The sequence below is a fragment of the Ipomoea triloba genome, chromosome 10 (assembly GCF_003576645.1).
Source record: "Ipomoea triloba cultivar NCNSP0323 chromosome 10, ASM357664v1".
Taxonomy (NCBI): Eukaryota; Viridiplantae; Streptophyta; class Magnoliopsida; order Solanales; family Convolvulaceae; genus Ipomoea; species Ipomoea triloba.
Window position 1 is genome coordinate 11199455 of NC_044925.1, and position 26048 is coordinate 11225502.

Below are 26048 nucleotides of genomic sequence, written 5' to 3' on the forward strand. Positions count from 1 at the left end.
CTTGGAAATCTGATTCACTGGTTATGCTTAGAAGACACAGCAGTGCAGTATCCTCCGTTGAGCTATCACTTTCATCACTTGAAGATTCCTCAGACCCACTTGTCTCAAGAGGGTCACTTATTAAAGCTTTCCTTTTATCCTTCTTGAATCTTCTATCCTTTGATTCAGATATTTCCTGTGGAGAGTTAGAAGTATTTTTATTTTGATTTTTACTTACCTTGGGGTATGGACATTCTGCCATGAAATGTCCTGGTTTTCTACAGTTGTAACACAAGTTTGTGTTATCATCAGAAAATTCCCTTCTTGGTCTTTTGGATGAACTTCCTTGATTTCTTTGAGATGAATTGTTGAAGTTGTTTTTCCACATGAATTTTTTGAATTTCCTAACAAGTAAAGCAAATTGTTCGTCAGATAAAAAATCATTATTTCCTACTAACCTTGAGTTTGATGGTTGTTCGGCTACTAAGGCTGTGATTCTTTCTTCACGTTCCTCCTCAAGTTTTGATTTCATCTCGAACTCGTACGCTTTGAGATCACTAAAGAGTTTGTCAGTTGAAACAGTTTTTAGATCCCTATGATCTCGCATGGCTGTCACTTTCATATCCCAGCTTGACGGTAGTCCGCGGAGTATTTTGAGAGAGATTTCTTTCTGATTAATGGTCTTTCCAAGATCACTAATTTCTCCCAAAACTTTGACCAGTCTAGCCTCCATGTCCGCAATGTTTTCACTTGGCAGCATCTTGAAGTCTTCAAACTTTTTCATTGCAATTGTGAGTTTGTTGTCTTTTTCCTGTTCGTCTCCTTCGCCGATTTGGATTAAGACATCCCACACGTCTTTAGCTGTTTTGCACTTACGGATTTTTGGGAAGATTGTATCATCCACAGCTTTGAACAGTATATCCTTAGCTATATTGTCCAGGTTACTTCGCAATCTATCGTCAGAAGTCCATTCCATCTTTGGCTTTGAAACATACTGCGGTCCATCTGGGCTTAGGATTGATGAAGGATTGACCTTCATGATTTCAATAGGACCATCTGAGATAACATCCCACATTTCATCGTGAAGAGCGGATAAATGTACCTGCATGCGTATTTTCCAATCATCAAATTTGTCAAGAGAGAATAATAAGTTCTGAGCTAAATCTTTCTTCATTTTGAAGATTAGATCTGTCTAGCAGTCAAGATTTGACTCAAATAGACAACTGCTCTGATACCACTTGTTGGTCCCGAATGGGTGGTGAAAAGTCTAGAGGGGGGGTGAATAGACTTTTCAAGCAAATTAAAAATTAATAACACTTTAACTAAAAATAATTCCAAGTGAATAAATTGAACTTGAAATGCACAGCGGAATAAAGTACGTAAAATGCTATAATTAAAACGCAGTGAAGGAGAGGAGATATATCACATGCAATACGATAGAAATACTTGGAATAGCTCAAATGTGATATATAATAAATTTGACTTGCATGCGGACGTAAGAGATAACAAATAATAGCAAACCCAGATAAGAATGAATAGTGATGAATAGTGACGAAATAGTAACTGGGTTTAGAAAATATTATGCTGCAAATTAGAGTGTGTGTGTGAGCATGAATATTATGTGTGCAGAGCAAAAATATATATGGGCAGTAAATAAATGAGAGAGAGATTTTTAAGTGGTTCGGCCAAACCCAGCCTACGTCCACTATACTCCTTTCACTATCTTCAATCACCCAGATACAATAGTGAACACCAAGTGCCAACCCAGCACTTCTATCTACACCTAGTAGATATTGAGTATTTCGCACAAAGCTATACTCCTACACCAACGAGTGTCTCGCACAAAGCTACACTCCCCAGGGTTTTCACAAGCTTCTCTTGTTACTCAGCCCTCTGTCTACACTCAGTAGAAATTTTGATACAAGGTAGTAAAAGAAAATATTTTTCTCCAACTCTCAGGAACTAAAAATATGGATTTTTGGTTTTTCGGATTTTTCTTGCTTTGCTATTCTCAGATGTATCACACTGCTTTTCTTGCCTTTCACTTGTATATCTCTATTTTTCTTCTTGCTCAAGTGTCTCGTATTTATAGCTGATGAAAGAATTAATCCGTTGGAAAAGATTAATTCTTTATTGTTGATGTGCTTATTGCAGTCTCCGTATTTCTTCCGCTTCCTGATATTCCTCCTGATCCTCCTTTCCCTCCTGAAATTGCTCCTTCTTCTTTTCCTTATATTCCTCCTGAAATTGCTCCTCTTTTCTTCTGGCCTTAATTCCGTTGGAGAGTTGAGTTGATATAGAGTTGATATATTCCACAATGTAGTCAGATTACTTTGAGTTGAGTTGATATATTTATTCCACAATTCATATTATTTTGTAGTGTAGTGTTTGTAGACATATTCCATTTTGTAGTGTAGTGTTCAATCTCCAGATATTCTTCATCTGTTTGGAATGTAGTAAATAGACCTATTCTCCTTATTTTCGTATCTCCGTACCTCCACCACAGCTCAAAACCATTTTGAGCAAATCAGTCAAATATATCCGTTGAAGTGAACAAATCAGATTTATACACCTTTGTCTTTTTGTGTTTGTATGACTTCCTTGTAATATTCTTCTTTTGTCCTTAGTGTTTGTATTACTTCCTTGTAATATTCCTTCATTTGTCCTTAGTGTTTGTATTACTTCCTTGTAATATTCCTTCATGAATTTTCGCATCTTCCATGTGCATTTTCGCAGTCTTCAATGTGCATTTTCATCTGAATTAATTTTTCTCAAAATAAACTCTCCTGGGATTCGAACACAGCACCACTTAGATCATTTTCCAAGTTCAACTCCAATGCTCTGCTCAATCCTTTGTTTACTATGCCTGTAAATAATATATGAGTAGTAATATTCTGAGAAGTTCTGATTTCCTAAAATTTCGTGGCTTAGGGGATTCGAACCAGAGACCCTTCATCATGTATACAAGTCTTCTACCATCTCTGCTGCTTCAACCATTTGCTACTTCTAGTGCTCCAATTAAATTTAAGCTCCGTCCGATTCGAACATAGTTCCTTCATTCTCCAAGAATTCTTCTAAGTGGACTTCTTAACTCTTTTAGATACATACCTCTACGAAATTTTTGGCTTTCTAATTTTTCAAACTAAAATACATTTTTGGCTCATCAAAATCTAAATACAAATATTCCTAACATAATTTCAAATGCAAAACTATTGCATAGTTCATACATCTAAGAAATTATACATTTATATGCATTCAAATAGGCATAATAGATTTTCAAGAAAAATATATTGCATATCATATCCAAGAAAATATATATCATGCAATATATACAACTAGGCAGAGATTTCAGGGCTCGGATACCAAATGTAAGCATAAAACAATATAGACTAACCTCCAGCCATAGTGCCCTTAAGATTGCCTTTGTTTGAAGCTTGTTGATAGTGTTGGTAGTGGATAGATTCCTACAGAGTGTCTCCCACTTGTTCTCAGGTACATTAGTATAGATGGTGTAGGTAGTAACCTGAGCAGTGGGGGACCTATAGCTTATATACCTATAGAACCATCAATATAGGTCATGTAACGGTTTCCGTTACATAGCACCACATAACGGCTATTGAAAGCCATCATAACTTGCACCATTTACTTTTTCCTAATGGGAAAAATGTTACATCTAATGCCAATATGCTTTTTATTTCTTATTTTCTTGACACAGGATCAAGTTTACAAGACTTTGATTCTGATGAAAAGTTTTCTTTTGCACATTGTGGAAACACAGTCATGGCCATGGTAACTACTATTTCAAGTGTAACCAATTCCTCATGTATAAGAGTTCCTTTGATTTTATTTTGTAGCAATTGCATTTTTGCTATTTGTGCTAATCATGAATTCTTGACAATTGATTTTATTTATTTATTTATTTTAATTGAAGAATCATCAACTTTTGAAATATGAATTGGTTTGAAATTTACAAGTTCTTTTCAATTAAGTTGTAAGATTGATCCTTACTTTTAGTTGGTGATGTCTACTAACTTTTAATTTGTATGCTTCTTACATTCAACATTTTTAGTGGCTATTAACAATGTACTTATCACAAAATATAATAAAAAATAAGTAATCGGCAACGAAAAATGCTCACGCTTTCTAATGTTTATTCTAGATGATTATGACTTGTTTATCAATTTTTGTCTTTTCCATGTAATAGGTGAGGTCTACAACTCTAGATGCCTAGCTGCCTGATCATATTGCATTCATGCAATGTATCCCTCAACTTTCTCTTTCTCTCTCTTTTCTCTTGTTGTGTGCTTTGTTTCCCACTTGCATGTGCTCTCAAATATAAGAAATATGGGTGTTAAAGTTGCTTACATTTCTCTTACAGAATAGGAAGCATTTTGTTGAGTGTGCTTGTTATAGATGATACATTTTTAATCCCTGTGTTTGGGGAGTTTGTATACTTTGTTTATACATTTTAAATCCCTGTGTTTCTCATGAAAATGATTTTTTAAATTAATTACATGTTTGCATTAATAAGCCTCTGCCTTCCTAAAATTGATAACTGGTGTTCCTGCTGCAGTATCTAGAAGTTTTTCTCGCAAGAGTTGTGACGGTAATAATGCGTTACCGGATATTATTTGAGTATTATTGAGTATTTGAATACAATATTTGAGTGCAGTGCTTAGTGTACAAATGAGTTCAGTATGTGTTTTGTCTAAGTTCAAGTGTCGTGTCTCTACTTTGCATTGTGAGTCTTTTTATTTCCTTCAGCTCAGTAATGGAGCATTAATGCTGAGGAGCTACGTTGGGTATCAATGCTGAGGAGGAGCTGAACGTTGAGCATTAATGCTGATGAGTCGAACGTTGGGCATCAATGCTGAGGAGCTGAACGTTGGGCATCAATGCTGAGGAGTTGAACCTTTGAGCATTGATGCTGAGGAGTGAGATGTCTTGGGTAGTTTGAACGATAACTGTCTTGACAATGTTTTTGGGTCCTACCAATGGTTCCGGGTCGGGTACCCAATTACCCTGTCACCAGCCCCCCACTCCCTAGTTAGCTAGAATGGCTGGCTGAGGTAGCTAGGGAGTAATAGCTTGGCACTTGTGCTGAAAACTTGGTATGGGATTCTAGAAGGAAATATTATTGGATTTGTGGAATATTTCCTAATTTCTTTGTGATTTTCTTTCCTTGTATGGGTCACCTTCTTGTGTATATAAGAACTCTCCCAGACTTTGTGTCTTCCATCCTTCCTCACTACGTCATTGTTGCCATGAGTCCAAAGAGAGCAAGCACAGGGATGAAGAGGCGCCGGTCGTCACGCCTGATGGAGCTGGCCAGACGCGAGATGCTAAAGCAGAGGAAGGTAGGCGGGCACGAAGTCGGGGATACCGTTGAGGACCCACTGACCATTCCGTCAGATGGGGAAGAGGAGAAAAATGTGGCGAGGCAGCCGAAACAAGCTCCTGTGGAAGAGGGTATGGCCATCGTTCTTGTGCCTGAGGATTAGCTCCCTTTGGCAGTGGAGTATCCCAAGCCCCCGAAGACCTAGATTTTGAGTAGTGATTGAAGAGCTAGATATTGAGTGGTAGTTTGAAGTGTAATGGCTTTGAATTGAATGAAATAAAACGTTTACTTCGAATATTTTGTACTAAGTTTTACTTCGAATATTTTGTACTGGGTTTTTTTTTTTTTTTTTTTGAATTTAGCTCCCATAATTACCCGAAGTAATTAAGGATATGAACTAGCCGGATTCACATAGGGAATCCTTGGAATCTTGAAAATATATGGTGGGATTTGTTTAGGAAATCCCGTTGATTTTAGGAATATTGGATTTCCTTATACAAAACCCTAGGGTATGTATAAAAATCTCTCCTCCTTCTTCCTTTGTAATCGTCCATCTTACAATCCTACTTTCAACTTCTCTGGTAAGTCCACAATTTTTTTTTTACGTTGCGTCCTCAGCACGAGGCCAGGCCTCCGTGTCGAGGCGTGACCTCGGTGGCCGAGGTCACGTCCAGGACCTCGTTGGCCGAGGTCACGCAGCGCCGAGGTCACGGTTTTTTTTTTGTTTTTTGTTTTGTTTTGTTTTGTTTTTTGTTTTGTTTTTTTGTTTTTTTTTTACTGTTGCTCAAGGCTCTTTTTATATACTGTTCCTCAGGGCTCTTGTTTTTCTTTTGTTGTACTTGGCAGGTTGGTGATCGTGCTTACTAACCAGGTTAGTCGTTTTATTATAGACTTAAATTTCATACATTGGGTTTTCTGATGATGAATCTTCCTCCTACGATAGTATGGAAGCATCGACCCATGATGATGACACTGAGGACACTTCCTCTCTGTCTTCCTCTCCTTCCGAGCATGTCACCGTAGATCACAAACCCCCCTCTCCTAATTTGACTGTTGGTCTTAAAAGGAAGAGGCATAAGGCCTCGTACTCTCCCTTAGATAGCTCACTTATTGATACTATCCGACCTCGTCTAAATACTGACGAAATAGAAGATATCCAAGGTCTAGTGTGGGAGAATGTTAGCATTATCGTACCTGGGCATGATGTTAGCATCATGGAACCCCCCGAACCATCATTTTTTGGTGTTCACCTCTTGTCCGTGCAGTTAGGGCTTAGGTTTCCCCTCCACCGTTTCCTGGTTGAATTTTTGAATTTCTACGAAATAGCCTCAGGTCAGCTTGCTCCAAATGGTCATCAAGTGATTGCAGGATTTCTTTCCGTGTGTCACCAAAAACGAGAGGAATCCACCTTAGGTCTCTTCCAGTCGTTGTTTAGAATCTGTAGGTCATCTGGAAAGGGTAAGGGGTCGTTTAGTTCATTTTTCTGTTTTTCCATTTCCAAATTTCCATTTCTCCAGTTTTCCATTTTTCCATTTTTCCTTCTCCATTTCTCCAGTTTTCCATTTCTCCAGTTTTCCAATTTTCCTTCTCCATTTCTCCAATTTCTTCATTTTTTAGTTTTAGTACATGTTTTATTACAAAAGAAAATACCAAAAACTTCATTAAATACAATCATCCCATATAACAACAACAACAACAACAACAACAATAATAATAATAATAATAATAATAATAATAATATCATTTTACAAATTTAATTTTTAAATAAAAAATCCAATTACACTAATACTAATTAAATGTACAAAATGTAACAAAAGTGGATAAAAACATATTACTCCTTACTAAATAAATTAAAAGTATTTCAATCATTTTAGTACATCATTGAATACATAATAATAAAAATTAAAATAATAATAATAATAATAACAATAGAAATTAAAGTAAAAAAACGGTAAACATAAACATAAAATAATAATAATAATATTCACAGGAGGGGAAAGAACAAAAGAAAAGGGGAGGGAAAACAGGCTAGCATATTCACAGGAGGGGAAAGAACAAAAGAAAAGGGGAGGGAAAACAAGCGGGCATACACGCGCACTCCCCAAAATAATTGCGCTCAGTAGGGTTCGAAGTGCAAACCTCACGGCAAGCATACACGTGCATTTCCATTCTTCCATTTTGGAGAGAGTGGGTTTCTATCTCTCCAATTTTCTATAAGAATTGGAAGAACGGAGTGGAGAATGAATTTGGAAAAATGAATTTAGTAAATAACTTCTCCAATTTTTTTTTTCACTTCTCCAATTCTCCATTTTTTAAAGAAAATTCTCCATTTTTCCAAGTTGCTAAACGACCCCTAAGGGTTTCGTGTGTATCTCTGCTAGGCCCCGTGTGCATCTTTTTGATGATCGCCCCTCCTTCAAAAAGTCTTGGAAATCGAAGTTTTTCTTTATCTCCCTAGGTACTCCCTCTCCTTTTGTTGTCAAATGGGGAACCCAAGTTAGGCACCATCCACCTGTAGACAAGAGTCGAGATATGCGTAGGAGGGTAGAGAAACTCCGAGAGGGTGGTCCGTTTAAGGTTGTGGCATATACTTCTGTGTGGTGGCTTCGAGATTTGGGTTTCAAGAGGATTCGGCCAGTTGCCCTTGACGCACCCGGTACCCCTCTACTGTCCACGGTGTTTAGTTGTTTCTTGTAATTGTGTTTACTTTTTTCTTGTAATTGTTCGTCATAACCTGATATTTTTGTAGGTGCTATGTCGTCGAAAGGTGCTATATCGTCGAAAGCTGCCCGGTACTTGTCGCAAACTGGACGGAATCCATCCAAGAGAAGCAAAACTGACAAGAAAGGGAAGAAGAGTCAAGCATCAACAGCTGATGGAGGAGCCTGTAACTTCACGCCTCAGCCAACAAGATCTTCAACCCAGCCCTCGGCTCATACTTTGGATGTGGATCCCTTGCCCGAGGGATCTTCTGCCCAGCCCCCCGAGCGAGGGGAAGCCTCGTTAGTGCCACCTCCACGCATTCGAATTAACTTGATCCGGCTTGGTATGGATGTGCTTCCTGGGGAGTCTATCATAGAAGGTAGTATTAGCGCCCCCGAGTTTGTTCGCCGCCTCGTCCCTCCAGCGGATGTGGAAATTCTTGAAGGGCAGAGTTTGATTGTGTTACGGGAGCGATATTGCAAACAAGTGATGGAGCCTGTATTGGCGGGGCAAATTCTTCATTCTCAGTACGAAGCTATGTTCCGCAAGGCTATTGAGGAGATGAACAAACTCAAAGGGGAAATACTGTTGCAGGACACCGAGCTTAAGAAACTAAGGGCTGACAATGTGAAGCTAAAAACTGACCATGCAACGTTAGCACAGGAGCTAAAGGAGGAACGAAAGGAGCACAGGGCTGCTGTTACCAAGCTGGAGGAGTCTCTTAAAGAAGCACGAGAGACTTACAAGCAATCAGCTGAGTTCAAGAATGACGTCCGAGAGTTTATGAGCACCCCTGAAGCTGCAGAGGAGTTCTTTGAGTCCGAGACTAGACGGGTTGCACTCGAAGTTTCCTTAAGCAGAGTCTCAATTAGCATTTGATCTTGGAATGTTCACCATTCAGCAACAGATTTACCCGGTGCTTAAGGAAAAAAATCTTGATTTCGATCCGCCGGCTATGGGCTTGCCCGGGATTTTAAAGGACCCCGATCCTGAGTCTGAGCACCACATAGTTATTAATGAAGATGAGGTTACTGCTGATGTTGCTGATTCGGGAATGTCTGATCGTCCTGCAAACACCAACACTGGTGCCCAGGATGTCACTGAGGATCCCACCACTGCTACGGAGGATGCCTAGCCTGTCTTTTAGTTTTCATTGTTATTCGTACTCGTATTGTTTTTTTTTTTTTGAATACTAGTTTAGTATTATTCGTGTTTTGAACACTTGCATTGTTCTTTGAATATTAGATTTGCATTGTTTTGGAATACTAGTTTCGAATTATTTTCATGCCCAACTTCTTCTTTTTTTTTTTCTTTTTTGACCTCGGCGTTGGCTAAGAGGTTTCACCTCGGCATTGTGCCGAGGTGGGACCTCGGGACCTCGGCTTTGTGCCGAGGTGGGACCTCGATTCTTTTTTTTTTTTTTTTTGCAACTCTTATATGACAAGAAACAGAATTTTTATTCAAATGGGTTGGACAGACCAACACTGTGGACGGACCAAGACTAAGCAACCTGGACAGACCAGGATTGGACTTTCTACTGATAAAATTTTGTTAAATGTTCTGAATTCCATATTCTATCAATCAACCTGCCCCTACTGTCATCAACTTGTAAGTTTCTGGGCGAATCACCTCATCTATGATATACGGACCCTCCCATTTTTTCGCGAACTTGCCTCCTTCCAAGGGTTGACTGGCTTCTCTCCTTCTAAAAACATAATCACCTACTTGGAAGTACCTGGGTTTAGCTTTGGCGTAATGATAGGACTTCAATTGCTTGTTGTAGTTTTCCATCCTACAGAACGCAGCTTCTCGCCTTTCATCTATGAAATTGAGATCGGTTTCCTGTTGGAACTCATTTTGTCTCGCCTTGTATTCTTCCATCCTCCTACTTGGTATCATTACCTCTGCTAGAGCTCGAGCTTCGAACCCCTAACTCAATGCGAAGGGAGTTTCACCAGTAGCCCAACTTGGCGTTGTGCGATAGGTCCAAAGAATGCTGTCCAGTTCTTCAACCCACGCCCCGCCAGCTGCCTCCAATTTCCTCTTCAAACCATCAAGGATGGTTCTATTGACATTTTCTACTTGACCATTCGCCTGGGGGTATGACACCGCCACCCGACTGTGCTTGATGCCCCATTGAATGGGGATTACTTGAATGGGGATGCCGAAGCGACATAGTATATTTTTCTCTACGAACTTCTTACATCTAGCTGCTGTGATACTAGCTAGAGGTTCAGCTTCCACCCACTTGGTGAAGTAGTCAATGGCCACAATAATATACTTCCGGTTTCCCGAGCCCGTGGGAAGGGCTCCCACCAAATCTATTCCCCACCTTGAGAAAGGAATTGCTGTACTCACCGGAGTATAATTGGTTGCAGGTCGTCCTGGAAATGTCTGAAACTCTTGACACTTGGGGCATCGCCTGGCGTATTTTGCGCAATCCTTCAACATCTTAGGCCAGAAGAAACCTTGCAACATGATGCGTCGAGCTATGGTGTACGCCCCCTGATGCGCGGAACACACTCCTTCATGGACTTCTTTCATTATCAACTCTGCTTCGTCAGGGTATACACACTTCAAGACTCGTTTATATAACATGTCTTCCAGTATCACGTAGCTGGATGCTCGTAACCTTGTCAGCTTTGCATCTTGCTCGTCCAATGGTAAAGTGTCGTCCTTCTTGTACTTTGTGATGTGGTCAATCCAACATGGCTCTCTGGTTTGCACGGGGCAGACCCACGAGATGTCGATGCTGGATGTCTCCAAATCCTCAACCCGAGCAATCTTGCGAATGTGGCCGGGGATCCCCGTGCTCAGCTTGGAGAGCATGTCAACGTCAGCGTTCTGCTCTCGAGGTACCTGGTGGATTTCATATCCCTCAAATTCACGCAAGGTTGGCAGCACTGCGTCCCTGTATCTTTGCATGTTTCCTTCATTGGCCTCGTACTCCCCGGTCACATGGCCGACCACTAGCTTAGAATCACATCGGATGCGAACTTTTTCTGATCGTAGTCCTGCTGCTAACCGTAGCCCGTTTAGGAGGGCCTCATATTTTGCTTCATTGTTAGATAATTTGAAGTGGAACCTGATTGCATAGTAAGCGCGGAATCCTTCTGGGGTGATGAGCACTATCTCACCACCGCAACCTTTACTGTTGGATGAGCCATCCGTAAATAATGTCCAGGACTATGTTGCTCAACCACTGGGGATAATAGATCTCCTTGACATGTCCTGCCTGTGCCAACGCGACCACCTCATTATTCACGAAGTCCCTTCGTTCGGCCGACATATATCGCTTTCTTTGCTGTACTGGTTTCTTGGTAGGGTCCACGGCCAACTTATGGGTTATGATGTTTCTGTCGATACCTGGCATGTCTTCTGGACTCCACGCAAAAACTTCTTTAAATTGTCGGATGACCTCGACTATTTGAGCTCTCAGCTCTGGTGCCAACCCAGTGCCAATCTTTACCACCCTATCCGCTCATGCGGGATCGACCACCACATCTTCTGTTTCAGATGCAGGCTCGGTGCGAGGCTAGCCCTCCTCTTCTTTCAGCACTTTTTCTGCAATGGTGTGGACCTGCAGATCTTTCTGTCTAATTTTCTTGCATGCTTTGACGTAATAGCTACGAGCTGCTCTTTGATCTCCTCTCTCAACTCCTATCCCGTATGGCGTGGGAAATTTCATGCATAGGTACTCCATCGAAATTATCGCCTTCAGATCCTCCAAAGCTGGCCTCCCTAATATGATGTTATGGGCACATGTGAGTTTCACCACAATAAACTCCATGTTTATCTTGGAGGTGTTGGGGCTCGCGCCTATCTCCACTGGTAGTACTACGGATCCCTCTGTCTCTATTGAATCCCCAGTAAAGTCAGAAAGTGGAGTCCGTACCTCTTTGAGCTGATTTCTGGGCAGTCCCAGTTTGGTGAAAGCGTCGTAGTACATCACATTGACTGAGCTTCCGGTGTCTACGAGTATGCGATGCACAATGCTGTCGTTGATCTCCATCTTGATTACCAACGCATCTCGGTGAGGCAGTGGACCTTCTGGGAGGTCATCGTCAGAGAAGGTAATGGCTTCCCTCCTCTGCTTTTTTCCCCTTGGAAAGCTGACCACCTCACCTACATATAACTGGCGACTCCACTTCTTCCTCTCTGCTTGTGTGTCCACCTGCAGGACCTCCGTAGATAAAGTGTATGGTCTACTTCTTGTGTTTCCTGGGCTCTTCTGTGTCTTTGTCAGAGAGATCACGATCTGTTACTGTAACTTGGTCGTGTTCCCTTTTCTTACCACTCGAGGATGACTGTTCGAAGCTGTCATCCTTCTTCCAAACGTTTTTTGGTAGATTACGCGGAGGTTGTTGCTGGCCTCACTTTTGCTGGCCTGACCGTTTGACGAACTGTCTGAAATATCCCCTTTGGATGAGTTCCTCAATCTAGCGTTTTAACACATTGCATTCATCGGTATCATGGCCCACCTGCCTATGGAATCTGCAATACTTGGATTGATCCGCATTTGGGGAGACTTTCATGCACTCCTGCGGAAATTCCACGATCCCCATATCTTCAGCTTGATTTAGGATTACGCTAACCGGGTGAGTTAGCGGTGTCAGATGTCGCAATGGGATGAGGCGAGGTCGGTCGTCTCTTCCCTTCTTTGAGGGTGGTTGGTTTGGTCATGGTGCCTGGCTGGGCGTACTAGCTTTATCAGGTCGCCCACTCTTTCGTCCTTCCTCCTGTCAGCCTCTTCTGCGTCTGCGTACCGGTTGGCCGTTCTCATGAGTTCTTCATAAGAACGTGGGAGGTCGGCGTTAAGTTGTTTGTGGAAGTCGCCCGACCTCAGTGCTTGGATGAAGATGAGGATTGCTGCCTTTGAATCGATGTCATATACGTTATTGACTTCTTTTTTCCATTTGCTCAGAAAGTTTCGCAGGCTTTCTCCCTTATCCTGTTTTATCCTGTAGAGATGCGAGAAGGGTTTCTTATGTTGTATACTTCCCGAGAAATAAGACAAGAAACTTTTGGATAGTTCTGCAAAAGTCTGAATTGATCCGTCTGTGATTGTGTTAAACCAATCTTGAGCCGTTCCATCCAAAGTGGACAAGAACGCTCTGCACATGATGGCATGGCTTGCCGCAATCATCACCATAGCTGCCTTGTATCTTGTCATGTGGGCACGCGGGTCAGAAGTGCTAGTGTAGGCCTTGATGGCGGGTAGTCGAAATTCTTTTGGAAGAGGAACTTCCATTATGTCCGGGGAGAATGGAGCGGCCATTCTTATCTCCAGTTCTGGTGAGTGTTCTCTTGCTCCTACTTTCTTCTCCAAATCATCTATCTGCCTTTGGAGTCTTTCAACCAGGTCTTCTTGTGGTGTTCTGTGTCTAGTGGAGTGACGCGGAGCCAATCCACCAGATTCGCCCATCCTTTCTCCGGATGGTCGTTTGGTTACGGCCTTGCCCGCTTGGGGACGGGGATCTCTATTGGAGGATCCTTGCACCCCCAGCCGATCTCGGATAGATCTAGAAGCCGCCGGTCGTTCTCGAACAGATCTGGAAACTGCCGGGCGCTGCGCTAGACTCCTCGGCTGTGGTCCGCTGTTCTGTCCCTGAGTTCTGTCTTGTCTTGGAGATTGCACTTCCTCCTCCAGAGGAGGTGGTGGAGGTAGAGTCTGGCCTTGCATTCCTGCGACAAGTTGGGCCATTGTCGTTGCCGCTTGTTGGATGACCTGCGCTGCTGCCAAAAAGTCCACAGCCTGGGCGGGAGCAGCAGTTGCTGGGAGGGGAGTGTGGCCACCACCATGGTTGTTGTTGAGTTGGCTACGGAGGTCACCTTCTCTGCGGTGATTGTTGTTGAGCTGGCTGCGAAGGTCACCACCGCGGTTACTGTTGAGCTGCTCACGAAGATCGCCCGAGGGGTGACCCTTGTTCACTTGACGAGGAGTATGCGAGCTGCTGGATCCAAATTGTGCCATCGATCAGGATGAGATGAGCTGAGTGGTTTGCGAATTTGTGAAGTTTGCCTGAGATCTGATCTCGGCTCTCAATGAAAGCACCAATAACGGTAATAATGCGTTATCGGATATTATTTGAGTATTATTGAGTATTTGAATACAATATTTGAGTGCAGTGCTCAGTGTACAAATGAGTTCAGTATGTGTTTTGTCTAAGTTCAAGTGTCGTGTCTCTACTTTGCGTTGTGAGTCTTTTTATTTCCTTCAGCTCAGTAATGGAGCATTAATGCTGAGGAGCTGAACGTTGGGCATCAATGCTGAGGAGGAGCTGAACGTTGGGCATTAATGCTAAGGAGTCGAACGTTGGGCATCAATGCTGAGGAGTTGAACCGTTGAGCATTGATGCTGAGGAGTGAGGTGTCTTGGGTAGTTTGAACGACAACTGTCTTGACAATGTTTTTGGGTCCTGCCAATGGTTCCGGGTCGGGTACCCAATTATCCTGTCAAGTTGATAGCTTAAGACAGAATGTCTTCATCTCAAGAAGTGGCGAGTGCCGAGTGGCTTGGATTATGCAATGATATCCACACCTTTCAGGTCTAATTGTGTCATGTTTTTTTTATGGGAGTATGATATATTGAATCTGCTTACTTAAAATGTTCTGCTCATCTTTTACATATTCCATAAATTATAATTAAATGTGGAAATTTGTGTGCATTAGTATTCTTCTATGGATCCTTTAATTTAATTGCAGGAAATAATGAATTATGTAAAATTCTAATCTCTAATTATTTTTACATACTGAATGATATAAGTTTGTTACCTGATAAGTTGCTCATTAATCTGAATGTGTGGATTATTATTTTTACATACTGAATGATATAAGTTTGTTACCTGATAAGTTGCTCATTAATCTGAATGTGTGGAAATAATAATCTGAAAGGTGATCAGGGACATTTTTATAAAATAATTTTATTTTTTTAATAAAAATGACTATCTGCGTCTGGAACTGGAAAGCTCCAGACGCAGATAGTCATTTTATATTTAAAAAATAAGACTATCTGCGTCCGAAACTGGGCAGTTCCAAACGCAGATAGTTAGTTAAAAAAAAATAAAAAAGACCATCTGCGTCCGGAACTGCCCATATCTGCGTCCGGGGCAACTCCGGACACAGGTAGTCTTGTCTATTTGCGTCCATGGCATATGCATCCGGAGTATTCCGGACGCAAATAGTCCATAACACCGGACGCAAATGCCCTTTTCTGTACTAGTGTTGGTTGATACACCACGGGAGTAGGGCAATCCTTGTTCTAATCCTTGTCTTGACTAGTATATATTTGTGCTTGCCTCAAGACCCTAGGTAAATTTTTTTTCCCCCAACCTTAAGTGCTAAAGCATCTAGATAGTAATGGCCCTAACTTGAGTCCTATTTCTTTATTTTGTATTTATCTATTGTTTATATGTGTTGTTCTATCTTGTTGTCATTTGCTTAGCTTCTCTTTGATTTCCTTGTGCTAGTGTCTAGTTTTGTGATTGCATATTGTGTGCCTAACCCCTAATCCTCAGCGGAACGACATTTCACACCCGTACACTCACCATCACTCATTTTTGCTACACATCAGGCATCATTCCAAAAAGCCATACACTCCATTTGGTAATCTGGAGTGAAGTTTGGATTAACAATTTGGAAATGAATATTAATAATTGATTGAAAATTAAAAATAGAAAAGAGAACGGAAATTATGTCAATTGGAAAAGGAAATGAATATTAATAATTGACTGAAAATTAAAAAATATCCTTAATTAATTAAAATGAAAAAAGAAATGGTCAAATCATTGCATTTTAAATTTTCACAATAATATTACCCAGTAGAATAAATCAAATCACAATTAAATCGTAAATCTTTCACAATTTTAAACAATGGAATGGAAATTAAAAATGAAACAGAAATATTTGAATAATAATATTCTACATCATCAATAGTAAAAGTAAATTAAAAATGGAAAGGAAATATTTTAATAATACTATTCTACATCATCAATAGTAAAGGCATATGTTAAATTTTAAACAATAGTCAAGGTAAATTAAAAATTGAATGAAAATACACTACTACAGAAAACACATTTAACGTCACCTAAACAACGTCGGTTTTTAAAAAAAACCGACGTCAAAAGGGATACGACGTCGGTTGTAGTACAAAACCGACGTCATTTGTTTTTAAAAATTTACGAAAATAAAACGACGTTACCAAACCGACGTCGTATTTAATATTTAAATTTTTATTTTTTTTAAATATAAATTACGGCGTCGGTTCTGCGCATAACCGACGCCGTAAATTAAAATAAAATAAGTATGACGTCGGTTCGTGAGTGAACCGACGTCGTATATTTATTATTATTTTTTTAATCTAATTAATAAATTGTTTTCAGATTTAAAAAAAATGAAATAAATGGGCTACGGCGTCGGTTGTTCAGAAAACCGACGCCGCAGGGCTTTAATTAAAAGCCCACCAGATCTACGCGAACAGCAGATCTGGAACACAAACAAATATTTCCCTCTTCACGCGAACAGCAGATCCATGCGAACAGCCACCGCCCTCAGCCATCCGTCCGCGACGACTCCGCCATCCGCGACAGCCACCGCCCTCGGCCTCGGCTCTCCACACTCTGGCACCACCACCGCGACCCTGGACCGCCACCACTCCTCCAATCACGACAGCGCACCGCCACAGCTCCGTCATTCGCGACAGCGTGCCGCCACCGCACACCGGACGTCACAGCCGCCTCCCCCGCCACATCGAGGTTCCACCGCCTCCCATTGCCGCCTCCCACCGGTAAATATTAATTTTTTTAATATATTTCAAATTTCGAATTATTTGTTAATATATTATGAATTTTAAGAAATTATAATGTATTTTAGGGTTTATTATGTATCTTAGGTCTTATAAATTCATAATTTCGAATTTTAAGAAAATTATTATGTATTTTTAGGAATTATTTATAATATATTTCGAATTTTAGGAATTATTATATATTTTTGAGCCTATAAATTCATAATTTCGAATTTTAATAAATTATTATGTATTTTTAGGAATTATTTATAATATATTTCGAATTTTAGGAATTATTATATATTTTTGAGCCTATAAATTCATAATTTCGAATTTTAATAAATTATTATGTATTTTTAGGAATTATTTATAATATATTTCGAATTTTAGGAATTATTATATATTTTTGAGCCTATAAATTCATAATTTCGAATTTTAATAAATTATTATGTATTTTTAGGAATTATTTATAATATATTTCGAATTTTAGAAACTATTATGTATTTTAGGCCCTATAAATTCATAGAATTTTAATAAATTATTATGTATTTTTAGGAATTATTTATAATTTCGAATTATATTAATTTACAAATAAAACTTGTAGGTAATTAGTTAGATTCGAGATTTGTTTACGGACGTGGATAACGCTGTGGTGAGGTAAGATTTTTTCCTATTTTTATTTATGCTTTGGCTTTATATTCTGCATCCGGTGATTAGCCACACCGTGGTCTATGTTTATTTATGCTTTGGCTTTATTTATTGCATCCGGTGATTAGCCACACCGTGGTCTATGTTTATTTATGCTTTGGCGTTATATATTGCATCCGGTGATTAGCCACATCGTGGTCTATGTTTATTTATGCTTTGGCTTTATATATTGCATCCGGTGATTAGCCACACCGTGGTCTATGTTTATTTATGCTTTGGCTTTATATTTTGCATCCGGTGATTAGCCACACCGTGGTCTATGTTTATTTATGCTTTGGCTTTATATATTGCATCCGGTGATTAGCCACACCGTGGTCTATGTTTATTTATGCTTTGGCTTTATATATTGCATCCGGTGATTAGCCACACCGTGGTCTATGTTTATTTATGCTTTGGCTTTATATTCTGCATCCGGTGATTAGCCACACCGTGGTCTATGTTTATTTATGCTTTGTTTGTTATTATTATAGAATTTGTTGAATTAGTGTTAACTTAAGTTTAATTAGGATTAATATTATTTTAGATTGGCTTGTGATGGATAAAAGTTGGATGAATGCTTCTCGAATTAGTCAAGAATACGATGATGGAGTTAAAAATTTTATTAACTTTGCAAAGAATAACCTTCCGGGTAGTAATGAAAGGCTCCTTTGTCCTTGTAAGAAGTGTTGTAATCAGAAAATGTTATGTGTGAAAGACGTATATGATGATCTAATCTGTCATGGGATTAATCCATCTTATACAAAATGGATATGGCATGGTGAAAGCAATGTGGCTACAACATCTAACATGTATGTCGACAACGAAGCAAATGAAGATGATGAGTCTGAAGATCAATTAGATGAAATGTTTCGTGATGTTGGAGAGGAGTTCACCGATCGGTCAAACGAGTTGGATGAATTATTGAAGGATTCAAAATTACCTTTATGGCCGGGTTGTAGTAAATATACGCGATTATCTGCTGTATTAAAATTATTTAACTTGAAAGCTGGGAATGGGTGGAGTGACAAGAGCTTTACTAACTTGAAAGCTGGGAATGGGTGGAGTGACAAGAGCTTTACTGCGTTACTTGAGAGGAATGGGTGGAGTGACAAGAGCTTTACTGCGTTACTTGAGATATTAAAGGAAATGCTTCAGAGCTTTACTGCGTTACTTGAGATATTAAAGGAAATGCTTCCAGATGATAATGAACTTCCGAAGAGTACATATGATGCCAAGAAGATTTTGTGTCCTATGGGTATGGGATATAAAAAGATACATGTTTGCCCTAACGATTGCATATTGTTTAGGAATGATTACAAAGATTTGCATGCTTGTCCAATATGTGGGGCATCTTGTTTTAAAACAAGAGAGAATGTTGCTGGGAAAGTAAGTTTGAAAAGTCCACCAGCTAAAGTTATGTGGTATCTTCCAATTCTCTCAAGATTTAAGCGTATGTTTGCTAATCCAAGCGACGCGAAAAACTTAACATGGCATGCAGATTAAAAAATTTCTGATGGCAAGCTTCGACACCCGGCTGATTCTCGTCAATGGACAACATTTGATAATGCATTTCCTGAATTTGGTCACGAGCCGAGAAATCTTAGGCTTGGACTTTGTACTGATGGTAGGAACCCTCACGGGAACCTAAGTAGCAAACATAGCTCGTGGCCAGTTATGTTGGTAATTTATAATTTACCTCCTTGGTTGTGTATGAAACGCAAATACATATTATTGTGCTTAATGATTTATGGGCCAAAACAACCAGGAAATGATATAGATGTCTTTTTGGCGCCTTTGATTGAAGACTTGAAAAGTTTGTGGGATGAAGGTGCGTTAGTGTTTGACGCATACCGAAAAGAGAGTTTTAAGTTGCATGCAATGCTTTTCTGCACAATCAATGACTTTCCAGCTTATGGAAATCTATCTGGATATAGTGTCAAAGGACATAAGGCATGCCCCATATGTGAAGAAAATACATGTTATCATCAACTTGTTCATGGCAGAAAGACAGTCTACATGGGGCATCGAAGATTTCAAGATAAATTTCACCCTTATCGAAGATTAAAAAAAGCTTTCAAAGATAAATTTCACCCTTATCGAAGATTAAAAAAAGCTTTCAATGGGGTATTTCACCCTTATCGAAGATTAAAAAAAGCTTTCAATGGGGTACTTCACCCTTATCGAAGATTAAAAAAAGCTTTCAATGGGGTACATCACCCTTATCGAAGATTAAAAAAAGCTTTCAATGGGGTACAAGACCCTTATCGAAGATTAAAAAAAGCTTTCAATGGGGTACAAGACTATACAGATGCTCCACAACCATTAACTGGGATTCAAGTTTATGAACGCGTAGAATGTATCAATGTTACTTTTGGTAAGACTCAAAAACTTAAATCTCAAAGAGGTAAGAGATCAAAATCTAATGTTGATGTACCATCAAATGAGAAGAGTCCGTGGAAAAAGAAATCAATATTCTTTGATCTTCCATATTGGAAGACACTTGATGTCAGACATAGTATTGATGTGATGCATGTTGAGAAAAATGTGTGTGATAGTCTTGTTGGAACTCTTTTAGACATAAAAGGTAAGACTAAAGATGGTCTCAATGCTAGATTGGACTTGATTGAAATGGGTATACGACCTTCATTAGCTCCACGCAATGGTGATAAGAAGACATATTTGCCTCCAGCTGCTCATACTTTGTCAAGAAAGGAGAGAATCAGTTTTTGTGAATGTTTACGTGGGGTGAAGGTACCACAATGGTACTCATCAAATATCAGTAGACTTGTTAATATCTAAGATTTAAAATTGGTGGGATTGAAGTCTCATGATTGTCATGCCTTAATGCAACAACTATTGCCAGTGGCTGTTAGAGGCATATTGCCTAAAAAGTTGAGATATACCGTCATCAGACTTTGTTTCTTTTTCAATGCCATTTGTGCGAAAGTCATTGATCTAGACAAATTAGATGAATTGCAGAATGGCATTATAGTTACACTGTGTCAGTTAGAGATGCATTTTCCACCTGCATTTTTTGATATCATGGTTCATTTGCTTGTACATTTGGTGAGAGAGATCAGAGAGTGTGGTCCAGCTTATTTGAGGTGGATTTACCCATTTGAAAGGTACATGAAAGTCTTAAAAGGTTATGTGAGGAACCGATATAGGCCAGAAGCATCTATTGTTGAAAGTTATATTGCTGAAGAGGTTATTGAGTTCTGTACTGAATATTTGGCAGGGGTAGAGGCAATTGGTGTTCCAAAGTATCGACATGAAGGAAGAATTGATGGAAAGGGTCATCGACATCCCAAAATGCATGCTATGTCTCGTGAAGATGTTGAGCAAGTACACTTATACATCTTGCATAATACAAGTGAAGTTGAACCCTATTTAGATGAACACAAGGCCTTAATTAGGGAGCAAAACCCCAGAAGAGCAGACATGTGGATTGTGAGCGAACATAATCGTACTTTTATTTGTTGGTTCAAAAATAAAGTTCTTGGAAATAATAATGTTTCTGAAACTATACGATGGTTAGCTCATGGTCCTAGTATGCAAGTCGTATGTTATAATGGATATGACATTAACGGATTTTCTTTTTACACAAAAGCTCAAGATGAAAAAAGCACTATGCAAAATAGTGGAGTCTCTTTAGTTGCCAATTCAATGCATTTCAGTAGTTCAAAAGATAAAAATCCTGTAATTGCAGAATTGTCATATTATGGTGTGATTGAAGAAATATGGGAGGTTGATTATGTGAAGTTCAGGGTCCCGGTGTTCCGATGTAGATGGGTTGATGGCAAACATGGTGTGAAAGTTGATGAGTTAGGATTTACGCTTGTAGATCTTAATCGGGAAGGTCACAAAAATGAGCAATTCATAATGGCATCCCAAGGGAAACAAGTATTTTATGTTAGTGATCCTTCTGATAAAAAATGGTCAGTTGTTCTTCATGGGAAGAGACAAATTACTAGAGATGGGATTGAAGATGTTGATGTTGAGGAAATACCGCCATTTTCTTCATGTTTATTGCCGATTATTGTAGATAATGAAATAGATGAAGTGCATGCATCACGGGATGATCATAATGAAGGGATATGGGAGCATTGATTATTTCATGTAATGCTTTAAGTTCTTACTGTGTTTTAAAGTTTTATTATTGTAATATTTATATATATATTTTTTCATTTAATGTTTTTTCATTTAATATTATTTCACGCATGACTTGTTTTAAAGTTTTTGATCTAATAATTTTTCTATTTGAACAGGCTTATGGATTCATCAAATAATCCTACTGATGATAGTACTACCCAAGGTACTGGTTCAACTCAAGGTAGTGATACTAGTACTAAGACGAGAGGGGCGACTCATTTGAAGAAAGTCTTTCTAGGGCGTAATACTTTAGGAAAGAAACCAGTTCAATTTGAGGGAGGACATCCTGTTGGGACAACCGGAGCGGAACTTTCAAGTTATGCAGCATTAGTGACACGTATTAACGTGCCGATCACAATAAAGTCATGGGCTAATGTTCCAATGGATACTAAGGAGAATGTTTGGGAAGAAATTCTGGTAACCTTTTTTGATATTTAGATTTTTATTTACCAAATAAATTAATATAATTGCATTGGATACTAATAAAGTATTCTTTTTTGCAGAGTACTTACGATATTCCCAACACAGATGATATGAAGAAACATTGGATACAATATGCGGGTCAACGGTGGAAAGATTTTAAAACAAAATTGGTTAGCAAGTATATATTTGGCAATTTGTCACATAAGAATCCATGTGATGAATACACATTCCTTGATCCAGTGGCATGGAATGAGTTTGTGCAGCTTCATACAGGTCCAGAATATGAGGTATCATTATTCTACTATCAATTATTAACTCAATTTGTTAAGTTTGTTAATTATATTATGTATTGCTACTTAATGTTTTCTTTATATGTAGGCAAAAAGAAAAAAGCATCAAGAAATACAAGCTAAGAATATTCATCCACATAATTTATCTCGAGAAGGTTATAAAAGATTTGAAAAAATTATGATGGATGAGAAGATGAAAGAACAACAAAAATTGCAGATTCAGATCCATCACATACAATTAGTCCTCCATCTCCTCCACGTAGACACGAAAAGTGGAAGAGAGCAAGAATGGACAAGTCTGGAAATATTCACAGTGAAGCGACTAGAGTGGTCGTAGAAAAAATGGAAATTTATAATTTTCTTTTCTACGTTAATAGGTCATTTTATTTACACATATAATTATTAAATATTGTTTATAAATGCTAGGATTCTCTTGAGATGGAAGCTTCTCAAGGAGCATTCGTTGCGTCCGGAAGACAAGATATACTATCTGTTGCGCTAGGTACTGATGAGCATCATGACCGTGTTAGAGACATGGGAAGAGGATATGGCATAAAAAGTGTATTTGGTAATGCAAAACGTACTCCTCACACGCCTACAGAAGACGTTAAACGAATGGTTGACTCTGCTGTTGCTGCTGTTGAAGCACGATTTGAAGCACGAGTTGAAGAATGATTAGAAGCACGAGTTGAAGAACGATTAGAAGCACGAGTTCAAGAACGATTAGAAGCACGACTTCAAGAACAATTAGAAGCGCGATTAGAAGCACGGATTGCTGAGATGATGCAACAATTCAGTAATATGCAGACTTCTCTTCATCAAGCTGCACAATCAAGGCAAGATGATGTCATATGTGAGCATGTTTCACCACAAAATGACAGTCAAAAAGCTAGTTCCTGAGACCCTTTTGCTGATTTACCGACGGTAAGTAATTGTTTATAATTAATCTTATTATTATTATTATTTATTAAAATATATTTTCTATGACTCTTCATTAATTAATGCAGTTAGGAGCACGATGCCAATTGTACTTGGAACACCCCACTAGACGTCTAGTAGCATTTGGGATAACCTACAGTGGTGGATAAGTTCATGGGGTTACACTAAATGTAGATCAAGTGAAGGTGAGCATAGACAAAGTCATTGATCCACATGCAAAGGTACCATTCCCCACCAGTGAAGTTCAGCTTGTAGGTTATGCATTTCAACAGTTTATTATTTGGCCAAAGAAGCTGGCAGAGTTATGTACTCAAGCTGATAAGGTATGTACGCTATAAATGTATTTGTATTTAAAATAGTATACAATTGACTTTTTTAAAAATAATAATTGTTATTTATATTAAAATGGACAGTTAAAAGGAAAGACCAAATCGACTTTTGAATCAGTTGTGAAATCTCATCATCATGCATTGACTTTAGCTTATCCGGATTCTGTGAGTAGAGCATGCAGAAAGGCATACAAGATTGCTTGTAGTCTTGAACACAATGTGGTGACGCAAATGCCTCGTGGTGTTGTGGGTAAAATTGATTATGAATTACAACTTGAGAGTTTGGAAATCATGCGCTTATTGAATATGGATACCTTAGATATTTCTATTATTCAGTTCTTTATAAGGTAATATGTCTTTAGTATTATTTGATCAAAATAGTTTTAATTTTATTTAACATAATTATTAGTAATTTATATGATTGCTTTTGATTGTGAGCAGGGGTATGGATTTTTATATGGTTTTCAATCACAAACCAAGTATGGATTTTTAGATCCAAGTTGGATTCAACCGAAACTGTTGACTAGAAAGTGAAACCATGGGATATGGTGAGATGAAAGATTGCTATTTAGGCCCATATAATTTCGAGTAAGCATTTGATTATGTTTTAAAATACAATACTGATAGTGTTAATGATCTCATGTATTCCCACGCACAAAATACGCATAGAAGTGGCATGTAAAGCAAGATCTAAACCAAAATATAGCCCTCAATTCATCTCTTTTATTGATTGTTCTAGAACCATTTAGAGAGAGGGAAGAGCTTAGTTTCTAAGGATGTTTCTGGAGAGAAGGAGGAGAGAAGAAGGGAAAGGGAAAAGGTCCCCAACATACAAGGCTAAGGTCCCTTTTATAGGGTTAGTACCCGTACTCGTATACGTCTTACGTACAAAATACTTAAAGCCGTATACCCAGGGTATATTCCCTATCAAGTAGCCCCCCAAGTTTGTGCCCTGACGTCGAGCCAACGAGGAAGGGTTCGGGCTAAAAAAAAGGTCCGCATAGCCTGCGACTTACGCTAGTTGCCTCGTTAAAAACCTTAGACTAAGAAAAAACCTAGTGGGAAAAAATCTTAGTCAAGGAAAAAAGAGCACAACCTTAAACGTCGATGAGGAAGAGTTCGGGCTGAAAGACTGACCATATAGTCCGTGACTTACGCTGGTTGCCTCGTTAAAAACCTTAGACTAAGAAAAAACCCAATGGGAAAAAATCATAGCTAAGGAAAAAGGAGCATAACTTTAAGCAGCCTTTTGGACTATAAGGGTCGTCCGAACTCCGCCGATCAAGGGATTGGTTTCGTGATACGGTTGAGAGGTCGAATTTTACCGATCTAGCGACCGGATGGTCGGGAGGTCGAACCTAATCTCGATTTAGAGATTCAAATTTTCCAATAAAGGGATTCGATTTGCCCGAGGCGGAATGCCGACCTGTCGGGTTGAATGGCCTAACTCGTAAGGCTTAAGGCTGGGAACTGGTCCCGAGCTAACTATGTCTGTGATGGCGATGTGATGCCGATCTAATCGGGCCTACTATGCCGGTGGTGGTAATTCCGACCTAACCGGACTTAACTGCCTACAATGTAGGATTTGTGCCAAAATATGGTCTCGGGCTCACCGAGCCAATAGTGGCAATGCCGACCTAATCGGACTTATAGCACCAGTGGTGGTAATGCCAACCTAACTGGCTTGACCGATCGCGCTCGGTTAATTTTGATTGCCACATTAATCATTATGGAGGGTTTTCAAAAAGCCGCAATCATTTTAACAAGGTGATTTCCCCTTTTGCCGCTCTGAGTGGAGGGATGCTAGGAAAACCGAAAGTCTGATGAGATCGGGAAAGTCTAATAAGACCGGGAAGGTCATCATGCTCGGGAAGTGCATTACGATCGGGAATTGCTTTGATGGGCTTCGTAGGTCGAGGGAGTTGCCCTACAATCCTGCTAGCAGCCCCTCCCCCATTTTCCCATGTTGCGCGAATCGCCAACATAAGGGAGTACGTATGATAGCTTCCCTTGTTCGTTTTCAATTTTGACAACAGTTGGGAAGTAACTCGAAAGATCTAATGCTTTTTTACCTTTGGCTCGTCGACCAGAATATGATCTTTTCGATTTAATGCCTTTTAGGCTTTCGGTTTGGTGGCCGAAATATGATCTTTTTGATCTAATGCCTTCTCGGCCTTCGACTCGGTGACTAGAATATGATCTTTTCGATCTGATGCCTTTATCGGCCTTCGGCTTGGTGACCGGAATATAATCTTTTCGATCTAATGCCTTTTCGGCCTTCGGCCCTGGTGACCGGAATATGATCTTTTCGATCTAATGCCTTTTCGGCCTTCGGCCCTGGTGACTGGAATATGATCTTTTCGATCTAATGCCTTCTCGGCCTTCGGCCCTGGTGACCGAAATATGATCTTTTCGATCTAACGCCT